Below are 24,034 nucleotides of genomic sequence, written 5' to 3' on the forward strand. Positions count from 1 at the left end.
GCGCCCCGGTCGCTATGTATATAGTTCGGGAACCCGAACAAGGCGAAGAGGTCGTTCAGGCATTTGATGACCGTGGTACTGGTCATGTCTGGGCAGGGGATGGCAAAGGGGAAACGGGAGTACTCGTCAATAATGTTGAGGAAGTACACATTACGGTCAGAGGACGGGAGGGGCCCCTTAAAATCGATGTTCAAGCGCTCGAAGGGGCTTGCTCTGTCCGGCCTATAGAAATGCGGTTTGCATTCGGCACAGGTTTGGCAGTTCCTGGTCATGGTCCTGACCTCCTCGATGGAGTAGGGCAGGTTGCGGGCCTTAATAAAGTGGTAAAGTCTGGTGACCCCGGGGTGGCAGAGGTCGTTGTGGAGGGTCCGCAGTCTATCAACTTGCGCGTTGGCGCATGTACTTCGTGATAGAGCATCTGGGGGGTCGTTGAGTTTACCAGGCCGGTACAAGATATCGTAATCGTAGGTGGAGAGCTCAATTCTCCACCTCAAGATCTTGTCGTTCTTGATTTTGCCCTTCAGCTTGTTATTAAACATAAAAACAACCGAACGCTGGTCGGTGAGGAGGGTAAATCGTTTGCCTGCCAGGTAATGCCTCCAGCGTCGTACCGCCTCCACAATCGCCTGGGCCTCCTTCTCGACAGAAGAGTGTCGGATCTCAGGACCCTGGAGGGTCCTTGAGAAGAAGGCCACAGGTCTCCCCGCCTGGTTAAGGGTTGCAGCTAGGGCGAAGTCGGATGCATCGCTTTCCACTTGGAAAGGGATGGACGCATCCACTGCGTGCATTGTGGCCTTCGCAATGTCTCCTTTTATGAGGGAGAAGGCTGCGCCTGCTTCTGCTGTCAGGGGGAAGGAGGTGGACTTCATGAGGGGTCTGGCTTTGTCCGCATAATTGGGCACCCATTGGGCATAGTAAGCGAAGAGCCCCAGGGTTCTCTTCAGCGCCTTTGGACAGTGGGGGAGGGGAAGCTCCATGAGGGGGCGCATTCTTTCGGGGTCAGGGCCGATGACTCTGTTCTCTACTACGCAGCCGAGGATGGCAAGGCGCGAGGTGTTAAACACACATTTCTCCTTATTGTAAGTGAGGTTCAGCCATTGGGCTGTACGGAGGAATTTCTCCAGATTAACATCGTGGTCCTGCTGGTCGCGGCCGCAGATGGTGACGTTATCTAGATAAGGGAACGTGGCCTGCAGCGCGTTCTGGTCAACCATCCGGTCCATCTCCCTTTGGAAGACCGAAACCCCGTTGGTGACGCCGAAGGGAACCCTAAGGAAGTGGTAGAGGCGGCCATTCGCCTCGAAGGCGGTATACTGGCGGTCCTCAGGGCGGATAGGGAGTTGGTGATAGGCCAACTTGAGGTCGATGGTGGAGAATACCCGGTACTGTGCAATCTGGTTGACCATATCAGATATGCGGGGAAGGGGGTATGCGTCCAGCTGGGTGTGCCGGTTTATGGTTTGGCTGTAGTCGATGACCAGGCAGTGTTTATCGCCGGTCTTAATGACTACGACCTGGGCACGCCAGGGGCTGGTGCTCCCCTCGATGATGCCCTCCTTCAGGAGTCGCTGCACCTCAGAGCTAATAAAAGCTCTGTCCCCGGCGCTGTACCACCTGCTCTTGGTAGCGACGGGTTTACAGTCACGGGTGAGGTTAGCGAACAAGGAGGGGGGCGGGACTTTGAGGGTGGAGAGGCCGCAGGTGGTACGCGGCGGGCGGTTTAAATTTTGCTGGTTGCAGACTGTGAGTGGGGGGAGGGATTCACCGTAAGCCAAAGTGACACTTTGAAGGTGGCTTTGGAAATCCACCCCTAGTAGGACGGCAGCACAGAGCTGGGGCAGGATGAGAAGTTTAATGTTTTTATATTCCGTGCCCCTAACCGACAGTGTCACCACACAGTAGCCGCTGATGTCTGTTGAATGGGACTTCGCCGCCATCAAGATCCGATGGCGCGTTGGCCGGACAGTGAGGGAGTAGCAGCTCACCGTGTCTGGGTGAATAAAACTCTCCGTGCTTCCGCTGTTGAACAGGCAGGTCGTGGCGTGGCTGTTTACTTCGATGTCCATCATGGACTTGGACAGATGATGCGGGAGAGCTTGGTCAAGCGTGACGGAGGCCAATGTATGGCTGAGTGAGCTGCTGTAGTCTGCAGGTGAGGCGGTGGTCGGGTCTGGAGACAAAACGGCGGCCGAGTGCGGCGAACAAAATGGCGGCACCCATGACGTGGATCCCCACGAAGTTGGACAAAATGGCGGAGAAGATGGCCGCTCCCACAACTCACATGAGGCACTGCTGGCGTCTGTGGCCTTGATCAAAGATGGCCGCCCCCACGACTCACATGATGCAATGCTGGCATCTGTGGCCTTGATCAAAGATGGCCGCCCCCACAACTCACATGAGGCACTGCTGGCGTCTGTGGCTTTCCCCCTGCAGGCGTTTACAAAGTGGCCTTTCTTTTTGCAGCCGGAGCAGGTCGCGTTCCTTGCAGGGCAGCGCGCCCTTTGATGTCTCGCCTGGCCACAGAAGAAGCAGCTGGCGGCCCAATCGCGGAGGTCCGCTGCCGCAACAGGTCCCGGGGGTGGCGGTCCCGATCGATTCCGAGACACCGACACCGTAGTAGGTCCCAGGGGTGGCGGTGGGAGGGGTATTGCGGCCGGAGTCGGGCCCGAGTCCCAGGGCCGCGCAGCACTGTACCTGGAGTACGCCTCGAGGTCCCGATGGGCCACTTCCAGGGAGCGAGCGAGGGCTGCAGCTGTTTTCAATTCGAGGTCCTTTGATTCGAGCAGTCTTTGCCGTGAGTAGTCGGACCAAAGGCCTTTCACGAAGGCATCGCGGATATTTCCTTCAGTATTTTCTGCAGCCATTACAGCTTTAAAGTCACAGTCCCTGCCGAGTGTTTGTAGCGCCCGTAAAAATTCATCTACAGACTCTCCTGGCTGTTGCGAGCGGGATCTTAGGAGATGTCTGGCATACATTGAATTTACTGGGCTCCGGTACTGCTCTTTTAGCAGGTTGAGGGCATCCTCGTATGTAGCAAGGTCCCGGATGAGTGCAAATACTTTAGGGCTCACCTGGGCGGTCAGGACTCTTAGTTTGGATTCCGGAGGCACACCGGAGGCTCCCAGGTAGGATTCGAAACAGCTCAGCCAGTGTTCGAAGTCGAGGGCTGAATTCGCTGCCTGTGGGTTTAGATCCAGGTACAGCGGTCGGAGGGCTCGCAGCCAGGTCGGCTGCTGGGGCTGTTGTAGCTGGCCGTTTGGCTGGTTGTTTGGCTGCTCCGATCCACTCATTTCAAAATTTAGCCAATAAAATTGACATACCTATCAATTCATTCCATGAAAAGCGACGAGTTAAGATAGTAACTATAGGTTTTTATTGGCTAAATAACAGAGCCCACCCTCGTGGGTGATCGGTTCCAACAAGGAAGAATACTAGCCAAGCGGTCACCTTTATACCTGGGCAAGCAGGCGGAGCCATGGGCGGAGTCAGCTGAGGTATGCCTAGGTATAACAGCGTGCGTGGCAAGAGGTAACCTTGTGTAGTGATAACAACAGTGTAAACAGTGATAACAACAGTGTAACAATAGTGAACGGTTCTGAACGGTAACAGTGGTTTACCACAAGTGCATTGAGGGGTCTCCCTTTTCGGAGAGCAGGGGAATATGTTTCACCAGGCCTCTGAGCTGTTGGGTATCATAGGGTACCAGATAGGTATGCTGAACAGTCCCTGGGTCATTATTGTTCACGGGCGGACCGTACTTCCGTTGTCAGAGGGGGTACACTGGTCCTGGTCCCCACCTGCCTAGTGGGACCTGCTGGCGTTCTCCTACCACCCCATTGTCCACCCCTTCTTGCTGCCAGAGCTCCTCAAAACTCGGAGCTGTGCGCTGCGGTTTTGGGATCTCTAATTTCCTAGCCAGCTCTGTTCTGGGTGCTGCCTGTGGGGCGGTTTGATTTGGGCTGCTGGTACTGTCCAACAGACTTCCCTTTGGACTTATGAGACATACCATCCCTTTAGTCCTTAATAACTCCACACCCAAACTCTCTATCTTTCTGTTACATGGGGTATGATCTGCTCCAGTAAACCTTTGGTCACAGGCCAGCTTATAAGCTGCCTTTACCTCCCTAACCATTTCCTCCTGCTCTGTTACTTCTGAGGTGAGGCGGGCATTCTCTTCCCACAGTCTCATCTTGTTACTCTTTGCTTCTGTAATTTGGCACTTTAGGAACTCTATCTTGTGCCTCGCATGGCTTTTGCTCTCGCTAGCTTCTCGGGTGAGGTGTGCATTTTCCTCCTGTAGCCTCATCTCACTGTCCCTAGCCTCTGTGACTTCCTGCACATGGCACTCTATCTCTGCCTGGCATTTCGTGACCTCTAGTGTGAGGCGTGCATTTTCTTCCCGCACCCTCACCCCACTATCTCTGGCCTCATTCTTCTCTCTTATGAGGCGTTCTACCTCCGCCTGGCATTTTTCAAAATCTGACTCCCGATTCTTGGCCTCTGTAACCTCCTCCCGCACCCTCATCTCACTCTTCTTAACCCAGCCACCTATACCATAATAGGTCAGCTTACATGCTGCCGCTAACTTCTGCAGGGCTACCCACAGACTGAAAGCAAGAAAAGCAAGAGCTGATGCTTTCTCCAGATCCAGACCACTTATCATATCAAAAACTACCTCCAGTCCCTTCGTGGTCGCCAATTTGTAGGGGGGCATCCTTTACCTGGTTTATGGTAATTTACCTGTTCAGGCAGCCTTCTGCCACTGCACTGTGACCAATTCCAATCAGCGGTTTTGAATCACTAAACCCTCCTTCCAGTTCTGACTGGAGGAACTTATAATTACTGATATATTAAAAACAGACAAATGGTCTAGATGCAAGAAAGTCAAATTTTATTAAAACTAAAGAAACTACACCACATGATCAAAGCAATCACGGTGAAATTGCTTAACAGAGGAAGGCAGACGGCAAAAACGAGGGATAAATGGCTACAATGTTAATCTTACAATCTTAGCAACATTTCCCTTAAATTACCACCCCTTTACTTCTCACTAGATTGTCTTGCTAGTGGGTCAGATGCCTTGCTCAACTGCAGTCCAAAGAGTAAAAGAGAAGAGAGAGATGCTTCTGGGAAGCTATCTTTCATACCCCTTTTTTTGGGGCCCGCCCAGATCTGATGTTTCTGGGCTAAAACAAAGAGATCCAAACTGTCCACTTGTCTGAGATGGGTTTGGATAAAGTTGCAGTTTAAATGTGTCCATTGTCTGTGATGGCTTTCGAATAAAGCTGCAGTGGTTTGAATGTGTTCTCCCGTTCATTTAAACAGTTCCTCCTCAGTTTGGATGTGTCCACTTGAAACAAAGCATTGTCCTGTGGTCATCTGGAACCACAATTCATTGACAGTCTTGAATGCTTAGCAAACAAAGTCCCTTTGTTCATGCTGGCAGTTTCAAGCACTTGATCTTAGAGCCAATTTCAGTGAATGGATGTGTGTAAACAACCCAGTGTGCTTGCTGTCTGATGATTGGCTGATTCAAATGGGCTACTCCCCAGTGTAAACAAACAGCTTGTAGGTTACCGGACCCTCCCAATACCACAGGGTGACTGACAGCTCGGGCTCCATTCAAACCCACTACAGGGCAGCACTGAGCTTTTTCATATGCTAACAGCCTGTCTGTTTCATATGCTAACAGCCTGTCTGTCCTTTTCTGTTGCCTTAAAATTCTGTTTCCATGAGGTCTGTTCAGCCATTTTTATGCCCTGGGCAATTTAAACAGTCCAAAACTCAAGAGTACATCTTTTAATAAAATGTACAATCTTAAAGTGTGCGATTTTCACAAAGTTCTTTGATTCCAGTGTCCAAGTGCTGCCCAGCTTACGAGCTTTTTAACGCAGCCTTTTGCGGTTCTGGGTATGTTTTAAAACATTGTCCAACCCAGAGACAATTTAAATCACACAGGTCTTCGTCCACGATGTGGATTAATATTTCCCGATCTTCGGGGGCTGAGGGGATTTTGTGACCCCTACATCACTCTTGTGCATTCCCTTAGTACCTGTCTTCCTTGTGCTTTTGCCTTTCCCAGTGCTCCTATGAGGTGCTGCCCCAGTTGCTTGCAGCATGGGTGGTGGAAGGCTACTGACATTCAATTGAGGAGACTGCAGATGGCCTTGGAGGGTGAGTTCGAGCCACTCTGGGCCTAAAAGGCCTGGCTTCAGACTGCGCCATCTCAGCCTAGGCTGCAGCAGTTGCTGGCAGGCAGCAGCAAGGGCGCGGGCGAAGTGGCAAGGGTGGGAGCAAGAATGCTGTCATCCTGAGAGAGGACAGTAGGTTCGTACTCCATGGCGCCACTGCCACTCTCCCGGGGCATGCCTCAGAAATCCTAGTAATCTGTTGGAGAACAAATTGATGGACTGCTGTGATGCCCTGGCAGTCCCTTTGATCCAGAGCTATGATGGCAGCAGTTTGAGCTTGCATGGCAGCAGTCTGACCTTGCATGGTGGTAGTCTGAATTCTGCTGCAGCATTCAGACCTTTGATGGAAGCTGCTTGTGCTGCAATGGAAACTAAGACATCGGCCATCAGATGCTGCATCATGGTGGGTTTGCCAGATGTGCTGATGGAGGTGAAAACCCATACCATGTTGGAAAGGATGGGCTCCAAGCTCTGCGGAAAGCCCTGTACCTTGTTGGTGCTGGACTCCTCCATGCTCCTTGACATTGAGTGCAAGCTTTCTGGCAGCATTTCCAGTGCACCAAGCATTTGGTTGTGGACACCAATCAGCCTTCTTTTGTAGCCTGGCCCATCAAAGTACGAATCTGAGTCCTCTGCAGCAGAACTCGTGTGCAGCCTCTCCCTCTGATGAGCAGGTACCTGCACTATCCTTTCACCCCGCCCTGGCTCCTGCACACTTGTGCCCGGTGTCTCACCACGTGCAGATCCCTCCTCTATTCTAGCCTCTAAAATACGCGCAGTGTCAGTGTCTGAGCTGGTGGCTGCGAGTGTAAGACCAAGTGACGGTGTCACTTCATCTTCACTGTCTCCTTCCTCTTCCTCCACTGACTGGGAAGGTTCCAGTTCTTGGGTATCTGAAATGAAAAAGGGAGAAATGTTAGGTTGTGGTGAGGGGAGAGGAGAAAGAAAGAAGTGTGTGCACATGTCATCTGCAGCTTCTAAGTCAGCAGAGATTCAGGGATGAGGGAGAAGTGGGTTGAGAGAAGGAAGATTAGGTACGCAGATATCCTCATCATCGATCACTTCAGCTTAGGTACGCAGATATCCTCATCATCGATCACTTCAGCCCCTTCAGTGGCCACAGCCTCAGCTATGCCCCTTCTCATGATAGCCAGCACTGTCTACTCCATGGCTGTTAAAATGTGCAAGCTTGCTTGCCCTCCTCCAGTTTTTTTGCTGCTGCCTGCTGTTATGCACCACCTTTTCCTGCAAGAAAGACAGAAGTGTGTCAGTGAGTTTTGTGCAATGTAATGTGGCTGTTACAGTTGAATAGCTGCCAGCGTATGCATGTTGTGAGTTGTGAGTATGAGGCTTGATACAGTGCTAAGCATGCGAGGGTGAGGTAAAGCATATAAATGTTAATGTTGAGTACTAATTGATAGAGATTGTTGGTAGATGGATGATGGGGGTGTAGTGAATTGAGCAGTAGATGAGGCTAGTGGTGCAGTTGGTAGGATGTGTGATTTGAAAATGAACTTTCTGACCTTGACAACTCATGTGAGTCGCTAAACTTCTTCCTGCACTGCATCTATTTTCTTGGAGCAGCACTCCTGCCATTGACCTCTGCTGCTACTTGTTCCCATTGCCTCCTGAGCATCTGACTGGAGGGCATCCTGCCTCTTTATGGATACAGGACATCTCTCTTCTTTCCACCAAGACTTCCATTGCAGTGTTTGAAAACCTTGGTGTAAGCTCTCTCGCATGTTTAGCCATTGCTCAAAATATCAAAGCATACAATTATTTTTCAAATGACTCCCACCTTTTCTTGCAGCCACAATGCATCTCTGCTTTAAGAGGTGAAGGTTACCTTGAAATCGCGTTAGTTAGGTCCAATCCATAAACAGTATGAGGAATATTCAAGATATCTGATTAAGAAGTGAGGAACTTGGATAGCACTAGATATGCAGTGTTTTACTCTGAACGAGGCAACGTGGGTTTGTAGATGTGACGGAGTCCATCAACATACTGTTCCAGCTTGTGGATTCACTCACAAAAAAGAATCACCAAATGTCAGATTGGAATAAGTAAATGGGGCGTGGACCAAACTAATACCATGTATAAAGGAAAAGGACAGTATTGTGTGACTACCACAGCCACTCATATGACCGTGGGTTCAACCCAATACCCCATACTAGAACATCAATTTTGTCTGACTCCAACGAGAAACACTCGTTTAAGTGCTAAAACGTTGGCACCGGTACATCATCATAATGCCACTTTTCTACAGATGCGACTGCCTCAGGAGGATGAAGCCATTTGAGCCATTCCACATATGGGACACGATATACCTCCCCTTTCTCTAGCTTTAAAGGCCATAATTGAGTGAACTAGGACATCCCAGAAACACAGAGTGCAAATGATGCAGACAAATCGAGAGACAGAACAGGCAAATAGGAGACTTGGGAATCATGAATGGTAGGAAGTAGTCTCTAGTGTGGAACTACATGCTTGGGCTAGACTGCTCCAGATGGGATTGGTGATAGCACAGATAATAGCTTTAGGGATTCTGGTCATTGCATTATCTTGTATAAGGAGTTCGATAAGGGACATAGAAAATATAAGGAAAGGTAAAGAGATAGCAAGGGCACTATGAGAAACCCAGGATTATTAAAGACAAAGAAGGATATAAAACACTTTGCTAAGAGGTAACATAACCCATTGGGGAATTTTATTTTTTAAAAAGTAGGACATGTTGGCATGTGGAACTCGGTTAATTCAGCTTCTGAAAGATGTTCTGAAAAGTGGACAGAAAACAGAGAGTAGGAATAAACGGATCATTTTCGGGTTGGCAGGCTGTAACTAGTGGGGTATTGCAAGGATCAGTGCTTGGGCCTCAGCTATTCACAATCTATATCAATGATTTGGATGAGGGGATCAAATGTAATATATCCAAGTTTGCTGATGATACAAAGCTGGGTGGGAATGTAAGTTGTGAGGAGGATGCAAGGAGGCTTCAAGGGGATATAGACAGGCTAAGTGAGTGGGCAAGAAAATGTCAAATGGAATATAATGTGGAGAAATGTGAAGTTATCCACTTTGGTAGGAAAAATAGAAAAGCAGAGTATTTTTTAAATGGTGAGAGATTGGGAAATGTTGGTGTTCAGAGGAAACTGGGTGTCCTCATACACGAATCACTGAAAGTTAACATGCAGGTACAGCAAGCAATTAGGAAAGCACATGGTATGTTGGCCTTTATTACAAGAGGGTTTGAGTATAAGAGTAAAGACATCTTACTACAATTATATAGGGCCCTGGTGAGACCACACCAGGAGTATTGTGTACAGTTTTGGTCTCCTTACCTAAGGAAGGATATACTTGCCATAGAGGGAGTGCAACCAATGTTCACCAGACTGGTTCCTGGGATGTGGGGGATTGTCATATGAGGAGAGATTGAGTAGACTAGGCCTATATTCTCCAGAGTTTGGAAGAGTGAAAGGTGATCTTATTGAAACATACAAAATTCTTACAGGGCTTAACAGGGTAGATGCAGGAAGGATGTTTCCCCTGGCTGGGAAGTCTAGAACCAGGGGTCACAGTCTCAGAATAAGGGGTCGGCCATTTAGGGCTGAGATGAGGAGAAATTTCTTCACTCAGAGGGTGGTGAATCTTTGGAATTCTCCACCCCAGAGGGCTGTGGAGGCTCAGTCGTTGAGTATATTCAAGATAGAGATCGATAGATTTTTGAATATTAAGTGAATCAAGGGATATAGGGATAGTGCAGGAAAGTGGAGATGAGGTGGAAGATCAGCCCTGATCTTATTGAATGGTGGAGCAGGCTCGAAGGGCCGAATGGCCTACTCCTACTCCTATTTCTTATGCTCTTATTTAGTTCATGCAATATAGGGAAAAAATGTTGTTGACATCATTGGAGAGAGGTAGAGATTTCACTTAGCAACAGCCAGTGTTCATGATTGAAGTAGGGCCTTGGGATGTTTATAGTTTGCCATAGTGTAAACATCCCATCATGTACCATTGTAGTCTTCGCAAGGGGATGTTGAAGTATAGCCGGTTGAAGGGCAGTACGTTGATTTTTTTTTTATTCGTTTATGGGATGTGGGTGTCGCTGGCAAAGCCAGCATTTATTGCCCATCCCTAATTGCCCTTGAGAAGGTGGTGGTGAGCCGCCTTCTTGAACCACTGCAGTCCCTGTGGTGAAGGTACTCCTACAGTGCTGTTACGGAGGGAGTTCCAGGATTTTGACCCAGCGGCGATGAAGGATCGGCAATATATTTCTAAGTCAGAATGACGTGCAACTTGGAGGGGAACTTGCAGGTGATGGTGTTCCCATGCAGCTGCTGCCCTTGTCCTTCTAGGTGGTAGAGGTCGTGGGTTTGGGAGGTGCTACCGAAGAAGCCTTGGAAAGTTGCCGTAATGCATCTTGTAGATGATAAACATTGCAGCCACGGTGCGCTGGTGGTGGAGAGAGTGAATGTTTAAGGTGGTGGATGAGGGTGCCAATGAAGTGGACTGCTTAGACCTGGATGGTGTCAATCTTCTTAAGTGTTGTTGGAGCTGCACTCATCCAAGCACTTAAAGCATCAGCAGCGGCGAGACGATAAAGAGCATCCCGAGAGCGGACCTGAATTAAAGTAGCGGCAGCGGGAGACGTTAAAGAGCATACCAAGAGCGGACCTGAATTAAAGCATCGGCAGCGTGAGACGGTAAAGAGCGGCCCGAGAGCGGACCCGAATTAAAGCAGCGGCAGCGGCGAGAGGATAAAGAGCGTCCTGAGAGTGGACCCGAATTAAAGTAGCGGCAGAGCACGACGGTAAAGAGCGTCCAGAGAGGAGACCCCGAATTGAAGTACCGGCAGCGTGAGACATTAAAGAGCATACCGAGAGCGGACCCAAATTAAAGCAGCGGCAACGGTGAGAGGATAAAGAGCGTCCTGAGAGCGGACCCGAAGTAAAGTAGCGGCAGCGCAAGACGGTAAAGAGTGTCCCGAGAGCAGACCCGAATTAAAGCAGCGGCAGTGCAAGACGGTAAAGAGCGTCCAGAGAGGAGACCCCGAATTAAAGTAGCGGCAGCGCGAGACGTTAAAGAGCATACCGAGAGCGGACCCGAATTAAAGCAGCGGCAACGGTGAGAGGATAAAGAGTGTCCTGAGAGTGGACCTGAATTAAAGCAGCGGCAGCGCGAGACGGTAAAGAGCGTCCAGAGAGGAGACCCCGAATTAAAGTAGCGGCAGCGCGAGACGTTAAAGAGCATACCGAGAGCGGACCCGAATTAAAGCAGCAGCAACGGTGAGAGGATAAAGAGCGTCCTGAGAGCGGACCCGAATTAAAGTAGCGGCAGTGCAAGACAGTAAAGAGCGTCCAGAGAGGAGACCCCGAATTAAAGTAGCGGCAGCGCGAGACGTTAAAGAGCATACAGAGAGCGGACCCGAATTAAAGCAGCGGCAACGGTGAGAGGATAAAGAGCATCCTGAGAGCGGACCCGAATTAAAGCAGCGACAGCGCGAGACGGTAAAGAGCGTCCCGAGAGCAGACCCAAATTAAAGCAGCGGCAGTGCAAGATGGTAAAGAGCGTCCAGAGAGGAGACCCCAAATTAAAGTAGCGGCTGCGCGAGACGTTAAAGAGCATACAGAGAGCGGACCCGAATTAAAGCAGCGGCAACGGTGAGAGGATAAAGAGCGTCCTGAGAGCGGACCCGAATTAAAGCAGCGGCAGTGCAAGACGGTAAAGAGCGTCCAGAGAGGAGACCCCGAATTAAAGCAGCGGCAACGCGAGACGTTAAAGAGCATACCGAGAGCGGACCCGAATTAAAGCAGCGGCAACGGTGAGAGGATAAAGAGCGTCCTGAGAGCGGACCCGAATTAAAGCAGCGGCAGCGCGAGACGGTAAAGTGCGTCCAGAGAGGTGACCCCGAATTAAAGTAGCAGCAGCGCGAGACGTTAAAGGGCATACCGAGAGCGGACCCGAATTAAAGCAGCGGCAACGGTGAGAGGATAAAGAGCGTCCTGAGAGCGTACCTGAATTAAAGCAGCGACAGCGCGAGACGGTAAAGAGCGTCGCGAGAGCGGACACGAATTAAAGCAGTGGCAGCGCGAGACGGTAAAGAGTGTCCAGAGAGCAGACCCGAATTAAAGCAGCGGCAGTGCAAGACGTAAAGAGCGTCCAGAGAGGAGACCACGAATTAAAGTAGCGGCTGCGCGAGACGTTAAAGGGCATACCGAGAGCAGACCCGAATTAAAGCAGCGGCAACGGTGAGAGGATAAAGAGCGTCCTGAGAGCGGACCCGAATTAAAGCAGCGACAGCGCGAGACGGTAAAGAGCGTCCCGAGAGCAGACCCGAATTAAAGCAGCGGCAACAGTGAGAGGATAAAGAGCGTCCTGAGAGCGGACCCGAATTAAAGCAGCGACAGCGCGAGACGGTAAAGTGCGTCGCGAGAGCGGACACGAATTAAAGTAGCGGCAGTGCAAGACGGTAAAGAGCGTCCCGAGAGCAGACCCGAATTAAAGCAGCGGCAGTGCAAGACGGTAAAGAGCGTCCTGAGAGCGGACCCGAATTAAAGCAGCGGCAACGGTGAGAGGATAAAGAGTGTCCAGAGAGCAGAACCGAATTAAAGCAGCGGCAGTGCAAGACGGTAAAGAGCGTCCAGAGAGGAGACCCCGAATTAAAGCAGCGGCAGTGCAAGACGGTAAAGAGCGTCCCGAGAGCGGACCCGAATTAAAGCAGCGGCAACGGTGAGAGGATAAAGAGTGTCCAGAGAGCAGAACCGAATTAAAGCAGCGGCAGTGCAAGACGGTAAAGAGTGTCCAGAGAGGAGACACGAATTAAAGCAGCGGCAGTGCAAGATGGTAAAGAGCATACCGAGAGCGGACCCGAATTAAAGCAGCGGCAACGGTGAGAGGATAAAGAACGTCCTGAGAGCGGACCCGAATTAAAGTAGCGGCAGTGCAAGACGGTAAAGAGCGTCCAGAGAGGTGACCCCGAATTAAAGTAGCGGCAGCGCGAGACGTTAAAGAGCATACCGAGAGCGGACCCGAATTAAAGCAGCGGCAACGGTGAGAGGATAAAGAGCATCCTGAGAGCGTACCCAAATTAAAGCAGCGACAGCGCGAGACAGTAAAGTGCGTCGCGAGAGCGGACACGAATTAAAGCAGCGGCAGCGCGAGATGGTAAAGAGCGTCCCGAGAGCGGACCCGAATTAAAGCAGCAACAGCGCGAGACGGTAAAGTGCGTCCCGAGAGCAGACCCGAATTAAAGCAGCGGCTGCGCGAGACGGTAAAGAGTGTCCCGAGAGCAGACCCGAATTAAAGCAGCGGCAACGGTGAGAGGATAAAGAGCGTCCTGAGAGCGGACCAGAATTAAAGCAGCGGCAGTGCAAGACGGTAAAGAGCGTCCAGAGAGGAGACCCCGAATTAAAGAAGCGGCAGCGCGAGACGTTAAAGAGCATACCGAGAGCGGACCCGAATTAAAGCGGCCGCAACGGTGAGAGGATAAAGAGCATCCTGAGAGCGGACCCGAATTAAAGTAGCGGCAGTGCAAGACGGTAAATAGCGTCCAGAGAGGAGATCCCGAATTAAAGCAGCGGCAGCGGCGAGAGGATAAAGAGCGTCCTGAGAGCGGACCCGAAGTAAAGTAGCGGCAGCGCAAGACGGTAAAGAGTGTCCCGAGAGCAGACCCGAATTAAAGCAGCGGCAGTGCAAGACGGTAAAGAGCGTCCAGAGAGGAGACCCCGAATTAAAGTAGCGGCAGCGCGAGACGTTAAAGAGCATACCGAGAGCGGACCCGAATTAAAGCAGCGGCAACGGTGAGAGGATAAAGAGTGTCCTGAGAGTGGACCTGAATTAAAGCAGCGGCAGCGCGAGACGGTAAAGAGCGTCCAGAGAGGAGACCCCGAATTAAAGTAGCGGCAGCGCGAGACGTTAAAGAGCATACCGAGAGCGGACCCGAATTAAAGCAGCAGCAACGGTGAGAGGATAAAGAGCGTCCTGAGAGCGGACCCGAATTAAAGTAGCGGCAGTGCAAGACAGTAAAGAGCGTCCAGAGAGGAGACCCCGAATTAAAGTAGCGGCAGCGCGAGACGTTAAAGAGCATACAGAGAGCGGACCCGAATTAAAGCAGCGGCAACGGTGAGAGGATAAAGAGCATCCTGAGAGCGGACCCGAATTAAAGCAGCGACAGCGCGAGACGGTAAAGAGCGTCCCGAGAGCAGACCCAAATTAAAGCAGCGGCAGTGCAAGATGGTAAAGAGCGTCCAGAGAGGAGACCCCAAATTAAAGTAGCGGCTGCGCGAGACGTTAAAGAGCATACAGAGAGCGGACCCGAATTAAAGCAGCGGCAACGGTGAGAGGATAAAGAGCGTCCTGAGAGCGGACCCGAATTAAAGCAGCGGCAGTGCAAGACGGTAAAGAGCGTCCAGAGAGGAGACCCCGAATTAAAGCAGCGGCAACGCGAGACGTTAAAGAGCATACCGAGAGCGGACCCGAATTAAAGCAGCGGCAACGGTGAGAGGATAAAGAGCGTCCTGAGAGCGGACCCGAATTAAAGCAGCGGCAGCGCGAGACGGTAAAGTGCGTCCAGAGAGGTGACCCCGAATTAAAGTAGCAGCAGCGCGAGACGTTAAAGGGCATACCGAGAGCGGACCCGAATTAAAGCAGCGGCAACGGTGAGAGGATAAAGAGCGTCCTGAGAGCGTACCTGAATTAAAGCAGCGACAGCGCGAGACGGTAAAGAGCGTCGCGAGAGCGGACACGAATTAAAGCAGTGGCAGCGCGAGACGGTAAAGAGTGTCCAGAGAGCAGACCCGAATTAAAGCAGCGGCAGTGCAAGACGTAAAGAGCGTCCAGAGAGGAGACCACGAATTAAAGTAGCGGCTGCGCGAGACGTTAAAGGGCATACCGAGAGCAGACCCGAATTAAAGCAGCGGCAACGGTGAGAGGATAAAGAGCGTCCTGAGAGCGGACCCGAATTAAAGCAGCGACAGCGCGAGACGGTAAAGAGCGTCCCGAGAGCAGACCCGAATTAAAGCAGCGGCAACAGTGAGAGGATAAAGAGCGTCCTGAGAGCGGACCCGAATTAAAGCAGCGACAGCGCGAGACGGTAAAGTGCGTCGCGAGAGCGGACACGAATTAAAGTAGCGGCAGTGCAAGACGGTAAAGAGCGTCCCGAGAGCAGACCCGAATTAAAGCAGCGGCAGTGCAAGACGGTAAAGAGCGTCCTGAGAGCGGACCCGAATTAAAGCAGCGGCAACGGTGAGAGGATAAAGAGTGTCCAGAGAGCAGAACCGAATTAAAGCAGCGGCAGTGCAAGACGGTAAAGAGCGTCCAGAGAGGAGACCCCGAATTAAAGCAGCGGCAGTGCAAGACGGTAAAGAGCGTCCCGAGAGCGGACCCGAATTAAAGCAGCGGCAACGGTGAGAGGATAAAGAGTGTCCAGAGAGCAGAACCGAATTAAAGCAGCGGCAGTGCAAGACGGTAAAGAGTGTCCAGAGAGGAGACACGAATTAAAGCAGCGGCAGTGCAAGATGGTAAAGAGCATACCGAGAGCGGACCCGAATTAAAGCAGCGGCAACGGTGAGAGGATAAAGAACGTCCTGAGAGCGGACCCGAATTAAAGTAGCGGCAGTGCAAGACGGTAAAGAGCGTCCAGAGAGGTGACCCCGAATTAAAGTAGCGGCAGCGCGAGACGTTAAAGAGCATACCGAGAGCGGACCCGAATTAAAGCAGCGGCAACGGTGAGAGGATAAAGAGCATCCTGAGAGCGTACCCAAATTAAAGCAGCGACAGCGCGAGACAGTAAAGTGCGTCGCGAGAGCGGACACGAATTAAAGCAGCGGCAGCGCGAGATGGTAAAGAGCGTCCCGAGAGCGGACCCGAATTAAAGCAGCAACAGCGCGAGACGGTAAAGTGCGTCCCGAGAGCAGACCCGAATTAAAGCAGCGGCTGCGCGAGACGGTAAAGAGTGTCCCGAGAGCAGACCCGAATTAAAGCAGCGGCAACGGTGAGAGGATAAAGAGCGTCCTGAGAGCGGACCAGAATTAAAGCAGCGGCAGTGCAAGACGGTAAAGAGCGTCCAGAGAGGAGACCCCGAATTAAAGAAGCGGCAGCGCGAGACGTTAAAGAGCATACCGAGAGCGGACCCGAATTAAAGCGGCCGCAACGGTGAGAGGATAAAGAGCATCCTGAGAGCGGACCCGAATTAAAGTAGCGGCAGTGCAAGACGGTAAATAGCGTCCAGAGAGGAGATCCCGAATTAAAGCAGCGGCAGCGGCGAGAGGATAAAGAGCGTCCTGAGAGCGGACCCGAATTAAAGCAGCGGCAGCGGCGAGAGGATAAAGAGTGTCCCGAGAGCGGACCCGAATTAAAGCAGCGGCAGCACGAGATGGTAAAGAGTGTCCCGAGAGCGGACCCGAATTAAAGCAGCAGCAGCGCGAGACGGTGAAGAGCGTCCCGAGAGTGGACCCGAATTAAAGCAGCGGCAGCACGAGATGGTAAAGAGCGTCCCGAGAGTGGACCCGAATTAAAGCAGCGGCAGCGCGAGATGGTAAAGAGTGTCCCGAGAGTGGACCCGAATTAAAGCAGCGGCAGCGCGAGACGGTAAAGAGCGTACCTACACATATGTTATATTAAAGAAAGCTTATGATTCGGGGAGTCTCATAGGCGTATTTACTTTTTGGTCAGACAAAAATTGTTCGGACAGTATACAAAAAGCATTCAAAAATCCGCTCATTAGCGGTTGGCCAATCATACGGGGGAATCCGCTCATTAGCATTGAGTGACGTGAAGGTTGACCAATCCTACAGGGGAGCGTGCTGCATCATGGGGGGCGTTTCATGATGTGTGTGTGGGCGGGGCCTAATCTTTCAAACTGCCGTTAGTGCCTCACAAAATGGCGGCCGCCCCTCTTCACCCGCAAAATCTCCCTCCGGCTCTCACCTTTTAGCGGGGGAGAGGCTGCTTTAAATTAGACTCTTCATCTCTTTTGTTTATCTTTTCTCTGGCCGGCTGCGTGGGAAAACAGACAAAAGTCGGGATTTTAAATCTCCTTCCCTCTCTCTCTCTCCTCTTCTCTCTCTCTCTCTCTCTCCTCTTCCCTCTCTCTCTCTCTCTCCTTCCCCCTCTCTCTCTTGCCATTAGTGCGGGACCGGGAAAACCGGGGCTTTCCAACGTGCCGTCCCCGACCTAAATCAGACACGGGAGTCCGGAGCGAAAGGCCTTCCACTGCCGCCCGGCCAACCGGGCCCAATGGCCCGCCTGGTTAAACATGAGGAACCCCGGGCTCGCTTCTGAGCGATGGGCAGCCGGCCTCCCGGTGTCGGATATACTCCGTTCTGGTACCGAGGTGAGTCGGAGGGAGGGGAGAGAGGGAGGGGAGAGGGAGGGAGAGAGAGAGAGCGGGGAGGGAGAGAGAGAGGGGCAGGGAGAGAGGGTGAGGGAGGTAAAGAGTGAAGGGATGGGAGAGGGAGGGAGAGCTCGCTTTCTTCCTTCCTTCGGCCGCCGCAATTCAAACTTCCCGCCGACCTCACAAAATGGTGGCCGCCCTTCTTTACCCACCGGGCTCTGAGTCCAGCCCCTTCCCCGGGGTGTCTTCCTCTCTTCTCTATCTCCTTCCCTCACTCCCTTCTTCCCTCTCTCTCTCCTTCCCTCTCTCTCTCTCTCTCCTTCCCTCTCTCTCTCTCTCTCCTTCCCTCTCTCTCGCTCCTTCCCTCTCTCTCTCTGTCTCTCTCTCCTTCCCTCTCTCTCTCTCTCTCCTTCCCTCTCTCTCTCTGTCTCTCTCTCCTTCCCTCCCTCTCTCTCCTTCCCTCTCTCTCTCCTTTCCTCTCTCTCTCTCCTTCCCTCTCCCTCTCTCCCTCCTTCCCTCTCTCTCTCTCTCTCTCCTTTCCTCTCTCTTTCTCTCTCTCCTTCCCTCTCTCTGTCTCTCTCTCCTTCCCTCTCTCTCTCCTTCCTTCTCTCTCTCCTTCCCTCTCTCTCTCTCCCTCCTTCCCTCTCTTTCTCTCTCCTTCCCTCTCTCTCTGTCACCTTCCCTCTCTCTCTCTTTCCCTCTCTCTCTCTGTCTCTCTCTCCTTCCCTTGCTCTCTCTCTCCTTCCCTCTCTCTCTCCTTCCCTCTCTCTCTCTCTCTCCTTCCCTCTCTCTCTCTCCTTCCCTCTCTGTCTCTCTCTCCTTCTCTCTCTCTCTCCTTCCCTCTCTCTCTCTCTCCTTCCCTCTCTCTCTCTCTCTCCTTCCCTCTCTCTCTCTCTCCTTCCCTCTCTGTCTCTCTCTCCTTCCCTCTCTCTCTCCTTCCCTCTCTCTCTCTCTCCTTCCCTCTCTCTCTCTCTCCTTCACTCTCTCTCTCTCTCTCCTTCCCTCTCTCTCTCTCCTTCCCTCTCTCTCTCTCTTTCCCTCTCTCTCTCTCCTTCCCACACAGACAGACAAACTCATTTATATTTATAAAAATATTTCTACTTTTTTCATAACAACATCCCCTCAAAAAACCCTCGGCACCGCCGGGCACTCCAGCTACTCCAGCTCAACAGCATTGTGCCGAAGTTCCTCGAGTTGCAGACACTTACTGCAGATGTGGTTGCTCGGGATCACGATGCTCTCCACAAACTCCCACAAGCTGTAGTTACGACACACCACCTGCCCTGCCATCTCTAACCTTGCTTTATTTAAATGGGCCAGTAATTCCGGTCCCAACGCGTGAGTACGGACGGTGTACTCACGCGTGGGCCCGTTGGAAGTGCCGGATTTCAGCATGCACAATGCATGCGCGGGAAACCGGCATTTCCTCCAAGGGGTTCAGAGGTCCAACGCGTGCGCGCAGAACTCTGCACGCACGCGTTGAACTTCCTTCTTTTTGACAGGTTTGCACGTGTGCAAGGGCCTGAACTTTTTAAACATATAAAAAGGAGGCGTAAGGAGTGGATTCTTGAAGGTAAGTGGTCTATTATTTAAAATTATTACATTTTTGCCACAGCTTCATTGTTTTTAAGGACTTTACAGTAAGGTAAGTTTATTTTTAGACCTGATTTCATAAAAAATTATTTTTTTCAAAAATTTTATTGATTGTTTAAAATAGTTTTTTTAAAGTTATTTATAGTTTATTTAATTATTGGGATGTTTTTTAAAATTTTATTTAAAGTTAAACTAGTCTTTTGGGCGCCCGTACTTTTCATGAGTTTGACAGTTCTTACTATCAAACTCATGAATGACGTTTCCCCTCCCCTGATTGGCTGCAGAGTGCTCACCTGATCCCAGCTGGCACATCGCACTAACTACGCCGCTGGATCAGGCAAGCACATCGCGCCGACATCTGAACCGAGCCAGTGACAGGAATTCCAAGCAGGCCCGGGCTTCAGATGTCGGCGCGCAGGGTGAGTGCACATCGGGGGCTTGCAAGCGCGGCAAGCTCCCGATCCTAATTTCTGGCCCATTGTGATGCATCAGGGAGGTGGAGATTTACCTGGACACTTTGTCCCTGATGATAGATTCCAGTAACACCCCATAACCGTCCTTTAAACAGACAGGTCTGTGTAGTTTACTGCTTTTTCCCTCTCTCCCGTCTTAAATAATGGAGGGCTATTTGTAATTTTCCAATTCAAAGGGAAAAGTTCATGAATCTAGAGAACTTTGGAAAATTATGATTAATGCAGCTGTAATTTCCCAATTGTTTCTTTTAATACTCTGGGTGGAAGCCACCAGGTCTGGAGATTAAGAGGCATTATTTTCTCCATTTCCTTTTTTTGAACTTATATTTTTGTGACTAGAAGGCGGTTTCCAGTGGGGTTCCGCAGGGCTCAGTATTAGGTCCCTTGCTTTTTGTGGTATATATCAATGATCTTGACTTGAATATAGGGAGTATGATTAAGAAGTTTGCAGATGATACTAAAATCGGCTGTGTGGTTGATACTGAAGAAGGAAGCTGTAGACTGCAGGAATATATCAATAAATTGGTCAGGTGGGCAGAACAGTGGCAAATGGAATTCAATCCGGAGAAGTGTGAGGTAATGCATTTGGGGAGGGCTAACAAGGAAAGATAATACACATTAAATGGTAGGACACCGAGCAGTGTAGAGGAACAAAGGGACCTTGGAGTGCATGTCCACAGATCCCTGAAGGTAGCAGGCCAGGTAGATAAGGTGGTTAAGAAGGCATACAGAATGCTTACCTTTATTAACCGTAGTACAGCATACAAGAGCAGGGGGGTTATGCTTCAACTGTATAAAACACTAGTTAGGCCTCAGCTAGAGTACTGCGTGCAATCTGGTCACCACATTACAGGAAAGATGTGATTGCACGAGAGAGGGTACAGAGGAGATTTACAAGGATGTTGCCGGGAGTAGGGAATCTTAGCTATGAGGAAAGACTGGATAGGTTGGGTCTGTTTTCCTTGGAACAGAGGAGGCTGAGGGGAGACCTTATTGAGGTGTTTAAATTATGAGGGGCATAGATAAAGTGGATAGGAAGGACCTATTTCCCTTAGCAGAGGGGTCACAAACCAGGGGGCACAGATTTAAAGTAATTGGGGGAAGGTTTAGAGGGGATTTGAGGGGAAATTTCTTCACCCAGAGGGGTGTGGGGGTCTGGAACTCACTGCCTGAAAGGGTGGTAGAGGCAGGAACCCTAACCACATTTAAAAAGTACTTGGATGTGCACTTGGGATGCTCTAACCTGCAGGGCTATGGACCAAGAACTGGGAAGTGGGATTAGGCTGGATAGCTCTTTGTTGGCCGGCGCAGGTACGATGGGCCGAAATGGCTTCCTTCCGTGCTGTAACTTTCTATGGTTCTATGATTAAATCCAATAAGTTCCTCCCCATAACTTATTTTTAGGATCCCTTATACCTCTGGTATTTTGGCCTCTTGCTCCACTGTGAAAACAGATACAAAGTTTTTATTTAACAAGTCTGTCATTTCTTTATTGCAGGGAGGTAATGTTAAGCTTACATAGAATTGTGTTTACACCACACTTGGAGTACTGTGTGCAGTTCTGGGCTCTGTATAACAAAAATATATTGAAGTGCTGGAGAAAGTGCAGAAAAGCTGTACGAGGATGTTACCAGAATTAAAAAGAATGTAACTATCAGGTGTAGGGGGTGGTGTGTTGAGTCAGCTTTACCCCTGACTGTTTTGAGCGGTACGAATCGCCCCCACACCCCTGGGTTCTGGACTCTGGACTTAGATACAGGCTGCGATACAGAATTGAAGTAGACAACTGGTTTGGTGCAAGAAAACTGTGTTTATTAGAGTCACAATAAAATTATACACTTAGATTACTGGAGTAGTTACAGACATTCAAGAGTACACTTAATTAAGAATGGGGAACACACGGCACAATGAGGGAAAATCACATTAATAATCCCCCTACCCTTGTCCCACCCCCAATATCTAACTAAATTGCACTAAAAAGAGCCAGGGATCATGCTCACCAATAGGGGTTTCTTGACAGTTCGAATCCTGTCAGTTCAGCTGGTTGCATTGTTGGGGTTCACTCTTTGTGTCCTTTGGGGCCTGGCTTCGCCACGTGGTCCCAGCCTTAGAATCTGCAAAGGTTCTTCAGTTGGGTGGAGTCCGCTGATGCGGTATGGGCGCGGTTGTGGATTTGACTGGTAAGTACCTTCTTTCCTTAGTTAGAAATAGGGAATAAAGTTTTTGTTGGGTACTTTAGCTTGTAGAGTGGAAAACTTCGGATTTTGTTCTTCCGGTGGTGGTTCGGTCGTCGAGTTTGGTTCGGTTGGCGGTCTTCGGTGTCGGCTCGGTCACAGTGGCCTAGATCATTACCTGTGTAGTGGTAATGATCTGAAGATATGGTTTACCCGGCCCTTTGTTACCGCGGTGCTCGTGGTTGGTCCTTGTGTCGGGCTGCGGTTGCGGCCTTGTTGTCTTCGGTCGAGCCTGCCCCACCATGTCCCCTCGCCGTGATGTTCCATGAGCCTTCCGGTTGAATGCCCTTGTGTCCTGTAAGCTTCTGCCTGTGTCCTTGGTTACCGGTGGGCCTACAATTATACTGTTTTTGAGTTTGTTATCTGCGCGCCAAATCAGGGTTAGTTCTTTGTCTGATTTTGGCGGGCTCGTTAAAGTGATTATAGCCATTCACCTTAACTGGTTTTTGGCCGGTTGCCCCGTTGCTAAATGGTTTTTAATGTCTTGGTGTTTGTTATGCATAATGTAAATCGGTGTCTTCCTGGCTTGGTAGCTTGTTCGAACTGTAAGCGATTATTTATGCAGAGTCTTGATGGGCTTTAGGTTTGTGCAAGATTAAGTCTTTTCCTGAGTTGCTTTGTTTTAAAGGGAAGAATGCGTGTTCTGTCTCCTTCAGTTGTCTTGTTTTGAAATAACAAATCAAAGCTGTCTCCCACAAGCCCGGGCATGTCAAGTTTTGAGTTTTGAACTTGACATGCTGTGTGCAGGGCCCTGCTTTAACCTTGCAGGTTTTGCCATAAAGTGCAAAAGCCATTGTCCTTCAGGGTTCCCTTATTAAAAACTTGTCCTTCACGGTCCCTTATTTAATAACTTGGGAAATGTGGGAATTTTGAGAATCCTACGCAGGAAAGATGGAGCAGAGTAGAGCACCTTTTCTTAATAAAACGATTGCAGATAGAGGTCTTTAAAATGATTAAGGGGTTCAATAGGGTGGATGGGGAGAAACTGTTTCCACTTGTTGGTGAGTACAGAACAAGTGGACATAAATGAAAGATAGCCACTTATAGATCAAACAAAGAATTTAGGGGGAATTTCTTCAAACAGAGAGATGAGAATGTGAAACTTGCTGCCACATGGCAGATAGAATTGATGCATGTTAGGACAAGATTTTTTTAAATATTCGTATCTGGGATGTGGGCATCATTGGCAAGGCCAGCATTTATTGCCAATCCCTAGTTGCCCTTGAGAAGGCGGTGGTGAGCCGCCATCTTGAACCGCTGCAGTCACTGTGGTAAGGTACGCCCACAGTGCTGTTACAGAGGAAGTTCCAGGATTTTGACCCAGCGGCGAAGAAGGAATGACAATATATTTCCAAGTCAGGATGGTGTGTAACTTGGAGGTGAACTTGGAGGTGATGGTGTTCGCAGGCGCCTGCTGCCTTTGTCCTTCTAGGTGGTAGAGGTTGCGGGTTTTAGAGGTGGTGTCGAAGAAGCCTTGGCGAGTTGCTGCAGTGCATCTTGTAGATGGTACACACTGCAGCCATGGTGCAACAGTGGTGGAGGGAGTGAATGTTTAAGGTAGTGGATGGGGTGCCGATCATGTGGGCTGCTTTGTCCTGGAAGGTGTCAAGCTTCTTGAGTATTGTGGGAGCTGCACTCATCCAGGCAAGTGGTGAGTATTCCATCACACTCCTTACTTGTGCCTTGTAGATGATGGAAAGGCTTTGGGGAGTCAGGAGGTGAGACACTCGCCACAGAATACCTAGCCTCTGACCTGCTCTTGTTGCCACCTTATATATGTGGCAGGTCCAGTTAAGTTTCTGGTCAATGGTGACCCAAAGGATGTTGATTGACTCTCTCTTGTTGGAGATAGTTATTGCCTGGCACTTGGTGTGGCGCGAATGTTACTTGCCACTTATCAACCAAAGCCTGAATGTCGTCCAGGTCTTGTTGCATGCAGGCATGGATGGCTTCATTATCTGGGGAGATGCGAATGGAACTGAACGCTGTGCAATCATCAGTGAACTTCCTCATTTCTGACCTTATGATCCAGGAAAGGTCATTGATGAAGCAGCTGAAGATGGTTGGGCCTAGGACACTGCCCTGAGGAAATCCTGCAGCAATGTCATGGGCTGAGATGATTGATCTCCAACAACCACAACCATCTTCCTGGTTCATTCATTCCAATTGCTCTAGAATTGGAATGGATTGATTCATTCATGAGCGAGAAGTAAA

At 50.2% G+C, this 24,034-nt stretch overlaps 1 pseudogene; it reads right to left on the minus strand.

Annotated features, from left to right (window-relative positions):
* The window catches only part of LOC147124927 (uncharacterized), a 164,473-nt pseudogene that overhangs the window by 50,145 nt on the left and 90,294 nt on the right, over positions 1–24,034 (minus strand).

This window comes from Somniosus microcephalus, chromosome 1 (genome assembly GCF_052327205.1).
Source record: "Somniosus microcephalus isolate GS21.2 chromosome 1, FLI_Smic_1.0, whole genome shotgun sequence".
Lineage (NCBI taxonomy): Eukaryota > Metazoa > Chordata > Chondrichthyes > Squaliformes > Somniosidae > Somniosus > Somniosus microcephalus.